This window comes from Schistocerca serialis, chromosome 5, assembly GCF_023864345.2.
Source record: "Schistocerca serialis cubense isolate TAMUIC-IGC-003099 chromosome 5, iqSchSeri2.2, whole genome shotgun sequence".
In the NCBI taxonomy this organism is placed as follows: Eukaryota; Metazoa; Arthropoda; class Insecta; order Orthoptera; family Acrididae; genus Schistocerca; species Schistocerca serialis.
In genome coordinates, this window is record NC_064642.1 from 402,877,504 (window position 1) to 402,899,552 (window position 22,049).

Below are 22,049 nucleotides of genomic sequence, written 5' to 3' on the forward strand. Positions count from 1 at the left end.
TCTTAAAAATGGCCATATATTCTATCTAGCAACGCTTGGATCAGCAGCAGTGCGCCGATGCGACGAACAAGAGTTGCGGTGATTCACAGCGTCTCTGCCCCGCCATCACAAACCCAGAACACTGATGCATCATTGCAGTCTACGTTGCCTACTGTATTTGAAACCGATTTGTGTTATCAGTAACAGCACAATATTTTTGTTAGTAGCTGGTTTCGTAATGGAAAAAAATAAAAGGCATTCATATGATGCTATAAATTGAAAGTAAAAGCATATTGGAAACGACTGAGGAAAATGTGGTCTCAAGAGGACTGAGACAAGTCTGCTGTCTTTCCTCATTGTTCTTTAACACATACCTGGGCAAAATCATCGAGAACTGCTCAGCAGGAAACGTGGAGTTTATGTGGGAGGAGAGAGAATAGAATTGTACCATTTATGGATGATATGGTGCTGCTTCCACCATACTCAGTCAGTGGGTTGTGGAGCTATAAACATAGATGTACGCTGAAGAATTACATTATTAAGGGGAGTGTCTAGTATACACAATCAGTTTGCAGTACGCGAGGTATGCTCGAAAAGAAACTGTAATATTGTAATTTTGCCCTTGCGTTAGTCCGAGTCGCGCGTTTTATTCGTTGTTGTGTTGTTAAACACGTGTGAAAAGAATCTTTACCGTGTTAGCCACATAAAATAGTCTGTTCTAAGCTATCGAAAAGGTTACATACGTATAGCTAACATCGGCCATTATTAATTTTGTATAAAAATGAGTTTGTATATAAATATAACAGAGTTTTAGAAATGTAAAATATTTTTATTTGAGAGTCTGCTGCGACTAAATCTAGGGCTTACGGGTAGTGTTCGGGTTTCGAAGAAAACTGTGAAAATGTTGAGAATGACTAGCACCTTGGACGCTCGTGTTGAGGATGAGTAGCACCTTGGACGATCAAGTACACGATCGACCGATGAAATCGTCGAAAAAGTGAAATAAATTGTTATGGACGATCGCAGAGTCAGAATCAAAGAAGTCGCTGATGATGTTGGAATATAAAGTGGCTCACACCATGAAATTTGTTTTGGGTATGAAAAGAGTGACAGCAAAATTTGGTCCAGAACTGTTTTCATTTCGAACAAAAACAGCGGCGAGCTCAAGTGTGCCAAGAATTGCTAGATGAAGTCAACAAAGATGCAGGACTACTGATATCTTTGATAACAGGTAATGAAATACTGGTTTCCGATGTTGTTGTTTCCGATGTTGTTGTTGTTGTTGTTGTTGTTGTTGTTGTTGTCTTCAGTCCTGAGACTGGTTTGATGCAGCTCTCCATGCTACTCTATCCTGTGCAAGCTTCTTTATCTCCCAGTACTTACTGCAACCTACATCCTTCTGAATCTGCTTAGTGTATTCATCTCTTGGTCTCCCTCTACGATTTTTACCCTCCACGCTGCCCTCCAATGCTAAATTTGTGATCCCTTGATGCCTCAGAACATGTCCTACCAACCGGTCCCTTCTTCTGGTCAAGTTGTGCCACAAACTCCTCTTCTCCCCAATTCCATTCAATACCTCCTCATTAGTTATGTGGTCTACCCATCTAATCTTCAGCAGTCTTCTGTAGCACCAAATTTCGAAAGCTTCTATTCTCTTCTTGTCCAAACTAGTTATCGTCCATGTTTCACTTCCATACATGGCTACACTCCATACAAATACTTTCAGAAACGACTTCCTGACATTTAAATCTATACTTGATGTTAACAAATTTTTCTTCTTCAGAAACGCTTTCTTTGCCATTGCCAGTCTACATTTTATATCCTCTCTACTTCGACCATCATCAGTTATTTTGCTCCCCAAATAGCAAAACTCCTTTACAACTTTAAGTCTCTCATTTCCTATTCTAATTCCCTCAGCATCACCCGACCTAATTCGACTACATTCCATTATCCTCGTTTTGCTTTTGTTGATGTTCATCTTATATCCTCCTTTCAAGACACTGTCCATTCCGTTCAACTGCTCTTCCAAGTCTTTTGCTGTCTCTGACAGAACTACACTGTCATCGGCGAACCTCAACGTTTTTATTTCTTCTCCATGGATTTTAATACCTACTCCAAATTTTTCTTTTGTTTCCTTTACTGCTTGCTCAATATACAGATTGAATAACATCGGGGACAGGCTACAACCCTGTCTCACTCCCTTCCCAACCACTGCTTCCCTTTCATGCCCCTCGACTCTTATAACTGCCATCTTGTTTCTGTACAAATTGTAAATAGCCTTTTGCTCCCTGTATTTTACCCCTGCCACCTTCAGAATTTGGAAGAGAGTATTCCAGTCAACATTGTCAAAAGCTTTCTCTACGTCTACAAATGCTAGAAATGTAGGTTTGCCTTTCCTTAATCTTCCTTCTAAGATAAGTCGCAGGGTCAGTATTGCCTCACGTGTTCCAACATTTCTGCGGAATCCAAACTGATCTTCGCCGAGGTCGGCTTCTACCAGTTTTTCCATTTGTCTGTAAATAATTCGCGTTAGTATTTTGCAGCTGTGACTTATTAAACTGATAGTTCGGTAATTTTCACATCTGTCAACGCCTGCTTTCTTTGGGATTGGAATTATTATATTCTTCTTGAAGTCTGAGGGTATTTCGCCTGTTTCATAAATCTTGCTCACCAGATGGTAGAGTTTTGTCAGGACTGGCTCTCCCAAGGCCGTCAGTAGTTCTAATGGAATGTGGTCTACTCCCGGGGCCTTGTTTCTACTCAGGTCTTTCAGTGCCCTGTCAAACTCTTCACGCAGTATCATATCTCCCATTTCATCTTCATCTACATCCTCTTCCATTTCCATAATATTGTCCTTAAGTACATCGCCCTTGTATCGACCCTCTACATACTCCTTCCACTCTTCTGCTTTCCCTTCTTTGCTTAGAACTGTGTTTCCATCTGAGCTCTTGATATTCATACAAGTGGTTCTCTTTTCTCCAAAGGTCTCTTTAATTTTCCTGTAGGCAGTATCTATCTTACCCTAGTGAGATAAGCCTCTACATCTTTACATTTGTCCTCTAGCCATCCCTGCTTAGCCATTTTGCACTTCCTGTCGATCTCATTTTTGAGACGTTTGTTTCCTTTTTGCCTGCTTCATTTACTGCGTTTTTATATTTTCTCCTTTCATCAATTAAATTCAATATTTATTCTGTTACCCAAGGATTTCTACTAGCCCTCGTCTTTTTACCTACTTGATCTTCAGCTGCCTCCACTACTTCATCCCTCAGAGCTACCCATTCTTCTTCTACTGTTTTTCTTTCCCCCAGTCCTGTCTATTGTTCCCTTATGCTCACCCTGAAACTCTGTACAACCTCTGGTTCTTTCAGTTTATCCAGGTCCCATCTCCTTAAATTCCCACCTTTTTGCAGTTTCTTCAGTTTTAATCTACAGTTCATAACCAATAGATTGTGATCAGAGTCCACATCTGCCCCTGGAAATTCTTACAATTTAAAACCTGGTTCCTAAATCTCTGTCTTACCATTATATAATCTATCTGATACCTTCTAGTATCTCCAGGATTTTTCCATGTATACAACCTTCTTTTATGATTCTTGAACCAAGTGTTAGCTATGATTAAGTTATGCTCTGTGCAAAATTCTACCAGACGGTTTCCTCTTTCATTTCTCTCCCCCAATCCATATTCACCCACTATGTTTCCTTCTCTCCCTTTTCCTACTCTCGAATTCCAGTCACCCATGACTATTCAATTTTCGTCTCCCTTCACTACCTGAATAATTTCTTTTATCTCATCATACATTTCATCAATTTCTTCATCATCTGCAGAGCTAGTTAGCATATAAACTTGTACTACTGTAGTAGGTATGGGCTTCGTGTCTATCTTGGCCACAATAATGCGTTCGCTATGCTGTTGGTAGTAGCTTACCCGCACTCCTATTTTTTTATTCATTATAAAACCGACTCCTGCATTACCCCTATTTGATTTTGTATTTATAACCCTGTATTCACCTGACCAAAAGTCTTGTTCCTCCTGCCACCAAGCCGGCCGAAGTGGCCGTGCGGTTAAAGGCGCTGCAGTCTGGAACCGCAAGACCGCTACGGTCGCGGGTTCTAATCCTGCCTCGGGCATGGATGTTTGTGATGTCCTTAGGTTAGTTAGGTTTAACTAGTTCTAAGTTATAGGGGACTAATGACCTCAGCAGTTGAGTCCCATAGTGCTCAGAACCAAGAACCTCCTGCCATCGAACTTCACTAATTCCCACTATATCTAACTTCAACCTATCCATTTCTCTTTTTAAATTTTCTAACCTACCTGCCCGATTAAGGGATCTGACATTCCACGCTCCGATCCGTAGAACGCCAGTTTTCTTTCTCCTGATAACGACGTCCTCTTGAGTAGTCCCCGCCCGGAGATCCGAATGGGGGACTATTTTACCTCCGGAATATTTTACCCAAGAGGACGCCATCATCATTTAACCATATAGTAAAGCTGCATGCCCTCGGGAAAAATTACGGCCGTAGTTTCCCCTTGCTTTCAGCCGTTCGCAGTACCAGCACAGCAAGGCCGTTTTGGTTAGTGTTACAAGGCCAGATCAGTCAATCATCCAGACTGTTGCCCCTGCAACTACTGAAAAGGCTGCTGCCCCTCTTCAGGAACCACACGTTTGTCTGGCCTCTCAACAGATACCCCTCCGTTGTGGTTGCACCTACGGTACGGCCATCTGTATCGCTGAGGCACGCAAGCCTCCCCACCAACGACAAGGTCCATGGTTCATGGGGGTAGGGTTTTCCGATATGATGTCGAAATTAAGGCTCATTCGTCCCATTGCAAGCATTCTGGGTTGCCAAGACTGAACAAAACTCCGAAACTGCAGTTAAATGGTTCAAATGGCTCTGAGCACTATGCGACTTAACTTCTGAGGTCATCAGTCGCCTAGAACTTAGAACTAATTAAACCTAACTAACCTAAGGACATCACACACATCCATGCCCGAGGCAGGGTTCGAACCTGCGACCGTAGCGGTCACGCGGTTCCAGATTGAAGCGCCTTTAACCGCACGGCCACACCGGCCGGCCTGCAGTTAAATGTGAATGTAATGTTCACTGCGTTCTTACATTTTAAGGGCATAGTGTAACATGAGTTCTTGCCACAAGGAAGAACAATCAATACGAGTACTTCTTACTTCTGCAATGCCGTCTGTGTGAAGAGAGCCGGAAAAAAATAAAAAATAAATAAAAAGCGCCCCGAGAAGTGGCGAAAGAATGCATGACTTTTCCACCATGATAATGGACCTGCTCACATTTCGTTGCTTGTTCGAAAATTTTTGGTCCAAAAAGTACTTTAATAATCATATTGCTGGCATCGTAAGCTCCTGCTGACGCTTTTTCAGCGTTTGCGAATTACATTTTTTGGAAAGATTTTTATCGATTCCTCTAATTAACGTTAGTAAAGCTGGGGATGATTTCTAAAAAGAAGACCGAACGCTAAAACGTAAAGTACACGAAGAAAACTGATCAAGAAAATATAAGTAAAAAGACTAATATCAAAAGAGACGGACAGTTTCAAGCAATTTTATATTGGCACTGAAAGTGTATGTCTGTTCTGTTCTTCAGTCTGAAGGCTGTTTTGACGTATCTACTGAAACCTACAGTCATTTACACTCACTCGAACCTGTTTCGAACATTCCAGTATTGGTCTCCTTCTGCCAATTTTTCTCTCCACACTTCCCTCCATTCACAAACTGACGATTTCTCGATGCCTCGGAAAGTGTTCTGTCAACCGATGCCTTGTTTTAGTGAAATGTTCTCACATGTTTCATTTTTACCCTATTTGATGGAATACTTACTTGCTAGTTACTCGACCTACCACCTAATCTTCCACATTATTCTGCAGCACATTTCAAAAACTTCTATTCTCTTCTTGTCCCGACTAATTATCATCCATGTTACACTTAGGCACAAAGTTATGTTTCAGACAAATACCTGTAGAAATGCACTTCCTAACACTTAAATTTACATTCGATGTTAAGAAATTTCTCTTCGTCAGAAACGTTCTATTACACTAGTGGCCATTAAAATTGCTACACCAAGAAGAAATGCAGATGATAAACGGGTATTCATTGGACAAATATATTATACTAGAACTGACATGTAATTACATTTTCGCGCAATTTGGGTGCATAGATCCTGAGAAATCACTACCCAGAACAACCAACTCTGGCCGTAATAACGGCCTTGATACGCCTGGGCACTTAGTCAAACAGAGCTTGGATGGCGTGTACAGGTACAGCTTCCCATGCAGCTTCAACACGATACCACAGTTCATCAAGAGTAATGACTGGCGTATTGTGACGAGTCAGTTGCTCGTCCACCATTGACCAAACGTTTTCAATTGGTGAGAGATCTGGAGAATGTGCTGGCCAGGGCAGTAGTAGAACATTTTCTGTATTCAGAAAGGCCCGTACAGGACCTGCAACATGCGGTCGTGCATTATCCTGCTGAAATGTAGGGTTTCGCAGGGATCGAATGAAGGGTAGAGCCACGGGTCGTAACACATCTGAAATGTAACGTCCACTGTTCAAAGTGCCGTCTATGCGAACAAGAGGTGACCGAGACGTGTAACCAATGGCACCCCATACCATAACGCCGGGTGATACGCCAGTACGGCTATGACGAATACACGTTTCCAATGTGCGTTCACCACGATGTCGCCAAACACGGATGCGACCATCATTATGCTGTAAACAGAACCTGGATTCATCCGAAAAAATGACGTTTTGCCATTCGTGCACCCAGGTTCGTCATTGAGTACACCATCGCAGGCGCTCCTGTCTGTGATGCAGCGTCAAGGGTAACCGCAGCCATGGTCTCCGAGCTGATAGTCCATGCTGCTGCAAATGTCGTCGAACTGTTCGTGCAGATGGTTGTCTTACAAACGGCCCCATCTGTTGACTCAGGTATCGAGATGTGGCTGTACGATCCGTTACAGCCATGCGGATAAGATGCCTGTCATCTCGACTGCCAGTAATACGAGGCCGTTGGGATCCAGCACGGCGTTCCGTACTATCCTCCTGAACCCACCGATTCCATGTTCTGCTAACAGTCATTGGGTCCCGACCAACGCGAGCAGCAATGTTGCGATACGATAAACCGCAATTGCGATAGGCTACAATCCGATCTTTATCAAAGTCGGAAACGTGATGGTACGCATTTCTCCTCCTTACGCGACGCAACACAACAACGTTTCACCAGGCAACGCCGGTCAATTGCTGTTTGTGTATGAGAAATCGGTTGGAAACTTACCTCATGTCAGCACGTTGTAGGTGTCGCCACCGGCACCAACCTTGTGTGAATGCTCTGAAAAGCTAATCATTTGCATATCACAGCATCTTCTTCCTGTCGGTTAGATTTCGCGTCTGTAGCACGTCATCTTCGTGGTGTAGCGTACTTTCAGTGTCTCATTTCATTATGTAATTCTACTGGCTGGTTTAGCTCGACTACATTTCATTAGCCTTGCAGTGTACTGGCGGGACGGAACAATCAGCTCGTCATACAATAGCCGCCTGAGAATGGAGCGACAGACGTTTATGCGGCTGGGGGTCGCAGGCCAAGCAGGGACCTAGGGCGTTCACCCAGGTGCTGTTGTATCTCCCAGACGGAATCGGGACATTTGCCAAGGTGGAGCGAAAGAGACTTTTGCAAACGTGAAGGCAGAGATGACAGGCAGCAGTCCCATCAAAGTCCGCCTGTCAGTTCCGTTTGTCTTTTAGCAACCACAATGGTAACAACACTGACACTCGTTTTATTGTTAAAGTGCATATTATTATTTTATTTCATTGATAGTGATGGAAAGAGATTGGTATTTGCTATAAAACTCGTTAAGCGTTTACATTAACAATCTGTAACACTTTTATCGGAGGTATTTTGAATCCGTCTTCGTAATTACAAGAAAACGTGTATTTTTGTTACTAAAAGCGTTTCGTTTTATTGAAATAAATGATCATCAGCGATATGCAACGAAAAATGCACTACTCAAAACAGTTAGGGGAATATGAATTTTGGTGTCCGCCATATTCGACTCAGCGATAACTGAGAACTGGTTATGTTACCAAATTACATATTTATGTTTCACAAATTAACTACACAACAAAACATCATTACACTCTCGTTCCTTACATGACAAGAACTGAAATTTCTGACAGGTGTCGAAAACCAAGTGGAGACAATCATTCATCGCGTCATCCTGGATGCTTTTCATTGAAATTCGGGAGCTTCACTAACTTGTATGCCCTTCGTGAGCGTTGATCTCTGCCTTACGTGCTCCATTAAGTCTGCAGAGGTCATCCTGTGGTAGCCGTTCCTGTTCTTCAACGATAGCTGTTGAGAGTTCTTGAAGAGTCTGCGGTGGAGAAGAGCGACCGTGAACGCGTCTGTCAAGTGTGTCTCACGCATTCTGGGTGGAGTTTAGGTCGGGACGCCATTCCTTTACTTCACTGTCCAGGTTTCGCAGGGCACCCCTCGTGAAGCCCGCCGTATGGGCCCTGACATTATCGTGCACGAGAAGGAGTTCAGGACCACCACCTTACTCAGCAGCCACCACACGGTCCAACAGGATGTGTTCGATGTACTGCCTGGTGGTAAGGCGACCATGGACAACGACAAGATCCGTACGGCTGTCAACACTGACGCCTCGCTACACTTTCACAAAATCTTGACCGACTCTGTCGATTTCCTGGACAAAATTTGGCAGGTACCACCAACACCGACTCGAAGGAAGGCCTCGGCGCTCGTTCGTGACGTCACGTCAGCGAACGCCAGGTCTGTTGCAGGCATACTCATAATGGTGGTGCCTCCCTCTCTGACTCAGGAAAATGTGAAACTATTGGCGTTAGTTGACCAACACACATTGTTCTGAGAGATTTCTGCAATCAGTTAATTGTGAAACTCATTACACTTATTAACATATAGCGTACTCAAAAAAATGGCTCTGAGCACTATGGGACTTAACATCTGAGGTCATCAGTCCCCTAGAACTTAGAACTACTTAAACCTAACTAACCTAAGGACATCACACACATCCATGCCCGAGGAAGGATTCGAACCTGCGAACGTAGCAGTCTCGCGGTTCTAGACTGAAGCGCCTGGAACCGCACGGCCACCGCAGCCGGCTATAGTGTACTCCTGAACTTAAATTTCCACCTGTTTTAAGGATTGACATACAAAAACAACTTCATGGTCCAGCAGCAACAGAATTCGTGCTTTTTTACCTTATTTGTAAATCTGAGGAAGTTACGTTTGTACTGGGTTGCTTTTACAAGAAACTGTGAACATATTGGTGCTCTTCTTTAGGTATCTTGGTTGACTATGGGTGAGGAGCACTGAATGTTAATGAAATATCTTGCGATTGTACACGTTGGGGGAGGGGACAGAAGAAGAGGCAAAAAGAGAGATACTTGTTTTAAAAATTAAATTTTTATCTTATAAAGTTTCTCCTTTCAGTTGCAAGAGGGGAATATTTATCTTTTCTAATGTGCATGTTTAAAAAAGTTTAAGCTCAGCAGTATTTTCGATGTATGAAGCTATTTTGTTTCCTGTTTAGAATTCCTTTCGTTGAAAACGACTACAATCTAATGACTGGGAACAGTTGGACATTTACACATGTAACATTTCCAGTGACGATGTCAAACGAAAATAAACAAATAAAAGAAACGAGTTAATTGTAAGTGGGTTGGGGTAAGTTTCGATAGCAAAATGGATCAAGTATATATAGTTACTTGAATGTAAAATTTCCGAAGCTTGCAATGGGGCAAAGCATCTTCTCATATTGATCTACGTTTGTTTCGACAGGATTCAGTAATACAGAATTACGTCTTCATTTGTAGCTTTACGATAGTAAGAAAATCTTTCATCTAAATAAAACTGCAGAATCCAAAACAATACCAAACATTTTGTCCAAAAATAAGAGATTTATAGTGATAAGCACGCCCAGGCGTTTCTGCCTGCAACAGACCTGGCGTTCGCCGTGCCTAGCTGACGTGACGTCACCAACAAGCGCCGAGGCCTTCGTTTGAGTCGGTGTTGGTACCACACACCACCGCGTTAGCGCACACGAACACGAACACGACCGTCGCCTAGAGTCAGGGGATGTCTGGACTCGTCTGCGAATAACACGTTTCGCTACTGATGAAGTTGCCAGTTGACAAGGGAACGGCAGAACTGAAGGCTACCTGCGAAATGGTGTCGTGTATGTGCGGTCCTCAAACAGGACATCTGTGTCTTAATGTCCTTTCTCGCAAGCTGTTCCTTACGGTCAGATGTGGAGTTAAATTCATTTTACGTTCACTCCATCTTCAGACGTTTACATTTATGTACGTCTCGTCATATTGTTTCTTTACTTACAACGTTTTACAATATCTGTCTGAAAGCACTTCTATTTCAAAATTCTGCAACGCTGTTAGTAAAGAATCAATGCCCCCGACATGAAAATAAATGTAAACATATGAAGATGAGATGCCTGGCGTCTTGAAATGTTGTTATGAAAACATGAACTCCTATAAAACAATTAGTTGCAGCTGCTTCATTAAATTACCTTCAGTTTCCATAGTAACAGTGTTGTAATACGTACACCACGGATAATAACTATTTATTTATGTCAACAGGGGGAAGAACAGAGAAACAAAATACAGAAATGAGACAAGCAATTCCAGTCGACAAGCAAATAGGAGTAACGTCGAGATTTTTTGCCACAGGCACATCATTCCAAAGTTTGCAATTTAATATGCTAATATCCACAATCACTATCAGCAAGCATTTTTTAAATATTTGTCCAAAAATGCATTTGATAACTGGTCGCACAGGTATGAGCTGTTGCTGTAAACTGTAAGTAACGTGAGTTGTCAGCTCTGATACAGAGGCGAAAATCCTTCTCCCCGCACACCTTCAAGTCTCTCCCATTCTCTGCACGCACATGAACACATGGGCCGTAATTTCGCGCTCAGATAGGATACGTGGTTCTCTGTTGTGTAAATCCTGCAACAATGAAAGGGCATTCTGCTTGCAGGGAGTAAGTAAATCTTCAAGTAAATCCTCTATTGGTCTGTAAACCCGGGACGAGCCGAGCGAAAATGAATCCCTGGCAGAGTACAACATGAGCGCCTCGCTTTCTTTTCTGCAAATTTCTTCCGCGGTCCGGACTTCGCGGGCCGTTGCCCACCCTTGATGCAAGGGGTGTTGAAATGAAAAGTAACAAAACGTCTTAACAACCAAACCGGTTGAAACTGGCATATCCGCCATGGGATAACATATCTAGGAACTCTAATGTAGTGTCTGACGTAGTTGAGCGCATGCGTCGTCACATCCCTTCAGAAAATTAAAAGCTGTGGCCTAGGCAGGCAAGGTGATGCTGTCTTTTTCGCAGTGCGATAGTCATCGAATTCCACGAGCACGGGGCAACCATTAACCGTGGCGTGTAGTGTGAGACATTCCGTAGCGTATGCGAGTTCATCAAGAGCAAACGGCCTGGAACGCTCACAGAGAGACTGATTATGCTCCACGATAATGCGCGTTCACACGCGTCGAAGGTCAAATGTGTGTGAAATCTTATGGGACTTAACTGCTAAGGTCATCAGTCCCTAAGCTTCCACACTACTTAACCTAAATTAGCCTAACGACAAACACACACATGCCCGAGAGAGGACTCGAACCTCCGCCGGGTCGAAGGTCACACAAAGTGTCATTGCCAGATTCAATTGCGAGCAAATTGAGCATCCGCCATGAAGCCCGAACATGTTGTCCTGCAACTTCCATATGCTTCGTCCGCTGAAAAAAAAAAAAAAAAAAAAAAAGAAAAAAAATGCTGAAAGGGAAGCACCTCAACTCGGACGACGAACTGAAGGACACAATGTAGGACTGGTTCCTGTCACAGCCACAGGAATTTTGGGAACAAGGAATTCTTCGGCTCGTGACACAGTGGGATAGTTGTGCTCAGGCCTCTGGTGATTACTTTTGAATCAAGGCTTCAGTTAAACTCACAGCGTTGTTTCGTACTTTTTTCCTTTGAACATCGCTCATAGATTCTGATCGGAAGCGAAAAATGTTTGAAAGTAAAGGGTGTCATAATTTAGTAATATATTGGCTTAATGCACAAGCTCGTAGCGTTTTTCTCTAAGTTTAATAAACACAACAGATACACATAACAGAGACTTGAGTCATCAGTAATATAGTATCCTCCACTACTTACAAGTCTGCCAACGATGGGGTATCTTTTCGATTCCGCGATTGTAGAAATCACATGGTTTTGAGACGAAGAACTCGTCAAGCCATATTCGGAGCGCATTTTCATCCGGAAAGGAAGTTCCTTGAAGATTGTTCGATAGAGAGCGGAAAAACTGAAAACCTGAGGGTGCAAGGTGAATGCGGAATGACTTCCCAACCCAACTCCTGTATAGTGTTGTTTGTCAGTCTAGAGAAGTTTGGGTGGGCGTTAGCGTGGAGTAGCATCAATTCACGCAGTCTTTCTGGTCGCTGTTCTTGGAGTGCGTCTGCAAGATGTCACAGTTTTTGACAAAAAATGTCAGCAGTATTGCTTACATCTCGGAGATGCAATTCGTCGTACACCACAACGTCTCTGTTCCACCACATGCATAACATTATCTTTTGTGGATGCGCGCAGGTTTTAGTACGGGAGGTTGCTACTTCCGTTTGGGTTCAACCATTCCTTTCTTTTCCCTAGGTTAGCATAAAGACACAATTTCTCGTCACCAGTAACGATCCGGGACAGGAAAGTCACCAGTAACGATCCGGGACAGGAAAGGCCGGTATGGTTCACGAGCCAATTGATGACTAGCAAGCAGAGATGCATATGTGGCCATCCGCTGATTTTTGTGATTTTGGCTTAGAGCATGCGATTTTTGAACATTACTCATTGTACACAAATGTCGCACGATGGTGGAATGATTACAGTTCATCAGATTTATCAGTTCCCGAGTACACTGACGTGCATCACTGTGGATTAATGCGTTATAGCAATCTTCATCAAACCCCAAAGGTCTTCCTAAACGTAAGGAGTCACTACCGACAAAATCATCTTCCTTAAAATGAGAAAACCATTTTCTTGCCGTGCTTTGTCCAGGACATTATCCCCGGGTCAAATGCTTTTGGCTGCCTCCGATGCTGTCACCCCTTTACTGAACTCAAACAGAAGAAAAAAATGGCTCTGAGCACTATGGGACTTAACTTCTGAGGTCATCAGTCCCCTAGAACTTAGAATTACGTAAACCTAACTAACCTAAGGACATGACACACATCCATGCCCCAGGCAGGATTCGAACCTGCGACCGTAGCGGTCGCGCGCTTCCAGACTGTAGCGCCTAGAACCGCTCGGCCGCCCCGGCCGGCTCAAACAGAAGAATATGTTGGAAACGTTCAGATTTCTCCACTTGGTACTCCATTTCTTAGTGTCCACAGCTCCACACACTACCTCTAAATAACAAAATGACAATACAAAAATGCAACCAGCAACAGTAAACTACAAATAGAAAATGAAAATCGATAAATAAAGCCATAGCGAACGGAATAACAACATGCAAAAGAGAAACGATACGAATTTACACAATAATCTAATAAAACTGGCAATCTGTTTCAAAACGTGAGGAAGGTGGTACAATATCGATGGTAGCGTTGAATTCCAATATCGAGTAACGAAAATATGGTACGAGATTTTTACAGTTGTATCCAATCCTGACCGTGGGGGCGGGAAATTCTTATAAGCTGGTATTTTGTTTATGAAGTCTTGGAGGTGATGGAGTAAAAGATGTAAGAGGAATATAGCTTTGGAAGAGAAGCGTCGTCGTCGGTATTTAATGACAGCACAGGGTGTACTGAAGTGAGTTGTTTTTGTGGTGAACGAAAAAAAAGTAATGGTTGCTCAATAGAAATTACTGAAATATCGGCACGTTTTGGGATATTGCACTGATAAGAATTTAATAGTGGGGATGCACTGTGTGTGTGATGGATGGCGTCAGAATATGAAAGAGTAGACAGTTCCTAAAAAGTACATCGATTTCTCGACAGACAGAAATTTAGTGACGGAACGAACAAAGAAATTATTTCACATGCCGCAACACAAGATATTCCTATGATACAAAGGGCGTTCAAAAAGTTTTGCACAGTCGCCTCTAATTTTTTTTATTTTTTGCTACATTGCGTAGGCTCAGTGCATAGCTAAATGTTCCAAGTATGTTCACAAAAATTTCATTCTCCTCCTGGAAAAAAATAATAAAATTAGAGACGACTGTGCAAAGTTTTTTGAACGTCCTTTGTAACAATACTGCGAACGAAAGGTTGCGGAAATGTCACGAAATGAATTGCAAAGGCTCATAGACAGTTTCTACGAAAATCCGATAAAAATATGTAGGTGTGAGTGTTTGCAGAAAGAGATGATCATAAGAACCACAAATTAACCGATGTATAGAGAAAAGAAATTTTAAAGTTATTCCGTTCGTGAATCGAGACACAAGTTTTCTATCTGTGATTCGGCTACACGAGAAAATTGGAAGCTTCTAGGTAATTAATATGACGGATTCTTTTTATTAGAGCATTTTCTTTTATGAAAAGTGGTTAATTTCAAGTAGGAATGAGACAGCGTTGTAGTTAATGATAACTTGTACATCAATGATAGGAATGTGGTAAGTTTCGTTGCGTGAAAGTGATGGACGGATGAGTCGACGATTGCAGAGAACTAGAAGGGCGAAGAACTTTCACGACTGGTGAAAAGTGCACGTTTTGATAACAGAATGTGGACTAATAAACAGTTCGAGTGAGCTAAGGTGCAAAGGCCATTGTGCATGAAAAAGATATTTTTTTATACGCGGTAAACAGTGAAAGGACTGTGATACCCATGTCGCTTGTGTTTATAAACGAGAGTGAATAATTACGTTTCTCTATCTGAATTACTTTGCTTTTTTTATTACGTTTAAAACTTTGCTGCCGATGTTTTTCTCGAAGTTCGAGGCTTTATTGTGAAAAACCTACAAAAATTAACGATTCAAAGTGTTGGTCACAAATGGCCACTTCCGTACTTTCTCCCATATTTCGGGCAGCATACGAATCCCGTGGCGGAAGAACTGGACATCTTTTGAAGAGATACATAATCGATCCAATTTTGCACTTTTCATGTGATCGGAAGTGCTGGTCAGCCAGGCCGCGCGCCATTGATCAAAAAAAGTGATAGTCGGATGGAGCAACGTCTGGAGAATTCCGCGGGTGGGGTAGGACTTCGCATTTCAACGTTTCCCAGTATGTTTTGACGGGTTTTGCGACATGCGGTCGAGCAATATCAAGCTGTAAAATCATCTTTTCATGTCTGTCGGTGTATTGTCACCGTTTGTCTTTCAGTGCTCGGCTCAAACGCAGCAACTGCTTTCGATAACTATCTCCTGTGATTTCTTCCATCAGTTTCAGTAGCTTCGAAAACTTTCTTTCTTCCACCGCCATGTCGGTCTTCGACGTCAAAATCACCGTTCTTAACGCGTTGAAACGATTCCCCACACGTTTTTTCAATAATAGGTTCTTGACCATAGGTCTTCCCATGCATGTGATGAGCGTCAGGCGCAGATTTCTTCATGTTAAGGGAGAAAATTAAAACTTCCCGCAAATGACGAGAATTGGGCTCGGAAGTTGACATATCGAGAATAACTTTTTATGCAATCACAAATATACTAATTTTTGATGGCGGCGGAAGTAGATCTAATATAGTATAACTATGTGTTTTCTGTTACCTCTATACTTGTCTCACGCAAATACGTCGCCAAAATACACTAAAATATTTGTATGCAAAGTGTACGTACACTTTGGAGTACGGAAATGGTAATTATTTTTGTTTTCTTATTGCATATATTTTTATAATGTTTTTATGTACTTCTGCAGATATTTGCCGCCAATACGATCGACAGCCCTCTTATATATTTTTGCAGTTGAACGTAAGAGTATATGTAAAAATTTTAAAAGTTCTCAGAATGTTCAATTTCTATATCACTGTGTAGGTAAAGGTATCTTTTTTTTTTTTTTTTAGTTGTGTAAATATAGTAATAGGTGCTCAAGATTAGCAACATATTGATACAATGGTTATGTTAAATGCAGCCCTTGATCATAGTGACGAACAATGAGTACACGTATGCAAATGTGAGACTGCAGTTACAATAGCCGCCTGGGAACGGTGACGGCAAGCACCTGTGCTCTTTGGAGCAGCACGCCGGAGACGACCCAGGGCATTCACCCAGCCACCATTCTATGTTCGGGCAGGATTCAGGGTGGTCGTGGGCCCGAATACACACACTGTCAACCAGAGTGAAAGCAGATTTTGCAAATGTAAATGAACTTCTGTAAAGTTTGGAAGGTAGGAGACGAGGTACTGGCAGAAGTAAAGCTGTGAGGACGGGGCGTGAGTCGTGCTTGGGTAGCTCAGTTGGTAGACCACTTGCCCGCGAAAGGCAAAGGTCCCGAGTTCGAGTCTCGGTCCGGCACACAGCCGAGCGGTCAGGGGCGCTGCAGTCATGCACTGTGCGGCTGGTCCCGGCGGAGGTTCGAGTCCTCCCTCGGGCATCGGTATGTGTGTTTGTCCTTAGGATAATTTAGGTTAAGTAGTGTGTAAGCTTAGGGACTGATGACCTTAGCAATTAAGTCCCATAAGATTTCACACACATTTGAACATTTTTGAACAACCCCCCCCCCCCCCCCCGTCCTGCCCCTTACTCAGCCTTCTTTGAAAAGTGAACAAGGTTTAGGTAGTGCTAAGCACAAATTTCTAAAAGTGTCAAGTGGTAATCAGAGACAAAAAAATCTGGGAACCCCTTGTACCAGAACAAGAGCTGTGGATAAAACAATGGACACATCCACACGACTTCAGCTCTTAATGGATGGCATACAGTTCGCGAAGCGAGGGAATGCAGTGCACGAACAACTTTATCGTAATAGTACGCGGTCTTTTCGCTGTGAGAATTGTGGGTGGTACTAAATACAAGCCTTGGACAAAAATATGGAAAAGCCCTGACGAATGTGTGCTTGAACATAAAAGCAGATGCTAGCCAAGAGCAGGCTGTGCTGTAGTATTTCACCACGAACAGCACCTCTGCAATGTTCTCCATACGTTGCAAGAATCATTTGTGGTCAGAGCAATGATCTGTGTAGTTGTGAGTGCGTTATGTCGTAGTTAAGTGAAATTGAACGTGAGCACATTGTTAATGCTCGTACGATGGGTGCTTCCGTAGCCGGATTGTTCGATGGTTCACGAGGCACCGTATCGTCGAGTTGTAGAGCATACAGGGAAAGCGGAAAAACATCGTCCGCTAAGTCAAAACGCGGACGAAGTATGCACTGCGTGATCGTGACGTATGGTCAATGAAGAGGATTATGACGAAGAATAAAAGGATGACAGCTGCAGATGTCATTGTAGAACTGAATGTCGCACTCGCGAACCCCCTCAACACCAAAACAATGGAATTGCAGAGCGAGCTGGAATTACAAAAGCACTCATCTATGATGTAAAAGTCCGTAATAGGAAAACGTCGTGCCGAAGCCATAATACCTGGGACATGTAGCAATGGAAGACAGTCATTTGGTCAAATGAGCGTTGTTGCACATTGTTTCCAACTTCTGGCCGAGTTTACGTCCAATGAGTGAAAAATGGAGCTGTTCTATGATGATTTTGGATTCCATTTAGCGACATTACACGGACCCAATGATTACTCTGAAAGGTCGCATTACTGCCAAGGACTGTAAGATCATTTTGGCTGATCAGGTTCCTGCCAATGTACAATGTTTGTTCACTAGTGATGTTCCACGAAGACACGGCCCCTCTTCACACAGCTCGCATCGTCCAGGACTGGTTTTGTGAGCGCGAGGATGACTTGTCGTATCTCCCCTGGCCACCACTGTCACCAGATCTCAATAGCATTGAGCCTTTGTGGTCTACTTTTGAGAGAAGCGTGCGTTATCGCTATCTATCTCCATCATCGTTACCTGAACTTGCCATTATTTTGCACGAAGAGTGGTATAACACCCACTTGAAAACCATACAGGGCCTGTATTTATCCATTTCGAGACGACTGGAAGCTGTTTTCAATGTCATCGGTTTTCCTATACGGAATCAGGCATGGTAATGTCTTGTATTTTTTATGCTTCCATATTTTTTATCCACCCTCTATAGTTAACAAGGGCGTTTGAAAATAATTTGATTGGGCAGAAGAAGAAGATAAACTGGTCAGTCAGGGAGAGAGAGAGAGAGAGAGAGAAAGATAGAGAGAAAGAGCTCTGTGGAACGCTAAGAGACCGTCCTGGTGAGGTAGAGTCGACTTGCGGACTCCAAAGGAGACGCCTTCGAGCGAGATTCGGTAGGAGGCGTCATATGGAGACGCCCGAGTAGAATAATCGATTATGGCCTTAACGAGACTTGGCTTCTGGTCAGCACTGCCGCTAAGACAGACTTCCAGCTGAAACCGATGCCAAAGAAACACACCGCGCCACCACTGGGAGATACTGGTAGCCGACTCCAGCACGTATTGACGTCGCCAGCAGTCTGACCGTCGCCCACTACAGCACTCCCATCAAAATCGGCTTGTCAATTTAGTTTGTCTATTGGCAACTACGAACAAACCCTGGTGGCGACCCTGAGAATCTTTTTCTTGTTAACTAGCTGTCCCCGTCCACGCGCTACTGTGACTCAGTCTGGTTAAATGAAAAAGAAAGAGCAGAGAAATCACCCGTGTTTAACACGTTTGGGGACCGGATATACGTCCTGATCGCATTCTGCCCCCTGTCTCTGTCGTATCCTCTCCCCCCCCCCCCCCTCTTTGACAATCTCCTGTTTTCCCCTCTCTGTCCATCACCTCCTCCCCCTCTCTACGTCCATCTTCTCCCCCCCCCCCCCCCCTCACCATCTCCTCCTGACCTCTCTCTCCGTCCATCTCTTACTTTCCGTTTTCGTCCCCATTTTCTTCCACCCTTCCGTCCATCTCCCCATCTCCTCCCCCTCTAACTGACCACGAACGACCCTTGTTCATTGTTATTGCATATAAAGATTCTATAGTAGTATTCTAATCACAAACCAATAACCCATAAATAGAACTTACCTGTTTGCTAACAACGTTCCACTAATATCCATCCGAATATCCATTAGAGACGTGTTTAAAAATTTAAAGTAAATATTTCAAAAATAGGTATATAAAAACAGGCACATATTCGAATGACACATTGTGTCAAAATTTCGAAGCAATCGGCGAAGAACTTTAAGACATTTACGGTTTTGTACAAAGGAGCATTTACATTTTTACTGATTTCGCCTGTAATTACTACATATATATTTATAACTCATACTTAGCGCTCTAGAAGGCATACAAAAACGCGCGCGTATTCGAATGCAACTTCGTGTCAAAATTTCAAAGCAATTGACGATGAGCTTTCGCAGAGGAGATTTACGATTTTGTACAAGCAAACATGTACATTTTTAACAATATGCAAGTAAATGTTCCTTTTTATAAAATCGTAAATCTCCGAAAGCTCTTCACCAACTGCTCAGAAAATTTGACACAACGTCGCATTTGGTTGGTTGGTTGGTTGGTTGTTTGGGGAAGGAGACCAGACAGCGTGGTCATCGGTCTCATCGGATTAGGGAAGGAAGTCGGCAGTGCCCTTTCAGAGGAACCATCCCGGCATTTGCCTGGAATGATTTAGGGAAATCACGGAAAACCTAAATCAGGATGGCCGGACGCGGGATTGAACCGTCGTCCTCCCGAATGCGAGTCCAGTGTCTAACCACTGCGCCACCTCGCCGTCGCATTTGAATATCTTTATACACCTACTAATGAGCCATATGGTATATAAATATACGTTATATATACACTCCATTTTTATTACCCACACACATTTTCCATATGGCGCTCCAGTAGGTACATAAAAACACACGCGTATTTTATTTGAATGCAACGTTGCGTCAAAATTTCAAAGCAATGGGTAAAGAACTTTCGGAGAGCTACGATTTTGCACAGACGAACATTACGTTTTTTAAAAATTTATACAGAAAGATAGAAGGGCATGTTATCATAATATTTAATTAGCAGTAATGGAAAGGGATCAACTATTTGTAGGAGGGAAATCCAATAATTAAAGAACAAACTGATGTGGAAAAAAATTTTGTATTTTAACCAAATGAGACTCTTACTAGCACTTAACATAATCCCCACCAATATTAATACACTGTCTCAAATATGAAATAGTTTTTTTTTAATATCTGATGCAGAAAAGTCTTTGACTTGTTGTTTGAACCACTTTCCTACATATTTTTTGACCTCCTCGTTGTCGCTCAACTTTTTTCCACGTAATGCCTCGCTGAGTGGCCCAAACAATGAAAATGCGAGAGAGCCAAATCTGGACTTTGGGGAGGATAAGGTTGTCTTTCCCAATACATTTTATCAATGGTTCATCGTGTCAGCTGGGCAGTGTGAGCGTGTAGCAATATCACGCTTTTCTTTGGGATCCGTGGCGTTTTTCTCTCACTGCCGGCCTAAGTAGTAAGTAGTGTTTATTGTATGGTGATCTCCCAAAGACGACACATCTTGGGCATCCCAAAAACACGATCCAATTGACTTTTCCCGCTGACGCTGAATTTCCTTCGAACAGATGAGCTGGTGTGCTTCCATTCCATGCTTTGATTATTGGACTCTGGTTCAAAATGGTGAACCCAAGTTTCATCACATGTTAAAATAAAGTTCAGAAAAGAATATCCTTCCTTTTCATGACGTTCTCTCGAGTCTGTACCCAACTCTTCTGAGTCTTATTTCCTTGTGTTTATAACTCTTTCGGAACTCACCTTGCACTTGTTTTGCTGTACTCGAGCTTATTGCTGATAAAGTTATCAAGTGTGCTAACATTTCTGCAACTGTTTCTTGCTGTATATTTTACTGTAACACGTCGGTCTTCATGAGTGAGGTCAATGCGTGTTCCAAACGTAGTTGACACTTCAGCTGTACGGGCAGAACGTTGCTCGACGGTCACTGAGGTACGCACGACCGTTCTACCCACTTACAAAAATTTCTGCGGTTCATAAAACTTTCACCATACTGTAAAATAATTCGAAAAAATAGTTTAGCCGATTATTCACTTTCAGTAAGCACTGAATATTGTTTAGGTAATTTGGAAACTTCAAGCGGGCACGTCATCCTCAAATAAAATATTGAGATTATAAACAAAACAATTTTTATCCGTCAGCAGTTCTCGGCTCATCCCGATGATTTCAGCCTAAAAGTCGTAAAATTCCCCATACAAACCGTTACATTTCCTACATCAATTTGTCTCTTTAATTGTTGAATGTCCATCGTATATAAATTTATTAAGCATTTATAGCTGCAGTCCGTAACGCTTTTGTTTGAGGAAATTAATTTTTTGACAATCTAATTGCATCCTTATGGTTGGTGCCCCCATTCTCTTTATTTAGTATGCAAATGCCGCGCTCAAGTGCAAATAAAATTAAACTATTACAATTAGTAAGTCCCAAATCGATCAAAACACTCTTGTTTTACTTTTGGTAAAGTTCATCCTATAACCACTTTCGGGGTACTATTGAATTTCAATACGTTCAATTGTCTTCCAAACACTTTGCGGTTCCTGGAAGAATTACAATGACACCGACAAAGCTAAAAGGTTCCATTTTCAGAATTTCCCCTTGGTTTCCTTTACTGCCCGTTCAGTGCGCAAACTGCACGATTTCAGCGATGGGTTACGACACTATATCTCTCCCTTCTCAACTACTGCTTCTTTACCATACCCTTCGAGTGTTACCAAATGTATGTGGTTTCTGTAAAAGTTTACATAATCTTTCGCTCACTACATTTCATCCCTGCCACTTTCATAATTTCAAAGAGTATATTCCAGTCAACAATGTCAAAAGTTTTCTCTGGATATGCGAAAGCTACACACTTTGGGTTTGCCTTTCTTAAATCTTACTTCTGACAAGGGGAGGCCGCCAATTGTGAAATTCAGATTCGATTCATACTGCGCATAATAAAAGCTCATGGCCAGAG

General features: G+C 42.6%; 1 protein-coding gene across 2 annotated transcripts in view; it reads right to left on the bottom strand.

The window, feature by feature from the left end:
- The window catches only part of LOC126481310 (putative glycerol kinase 5), a 380,514-nt gene that overhangs the window by 327,590 nt on the left and 30,875 nt on the right, over positions 1-22,049 (bottom strand). The window lies entirely within an intron of this gene.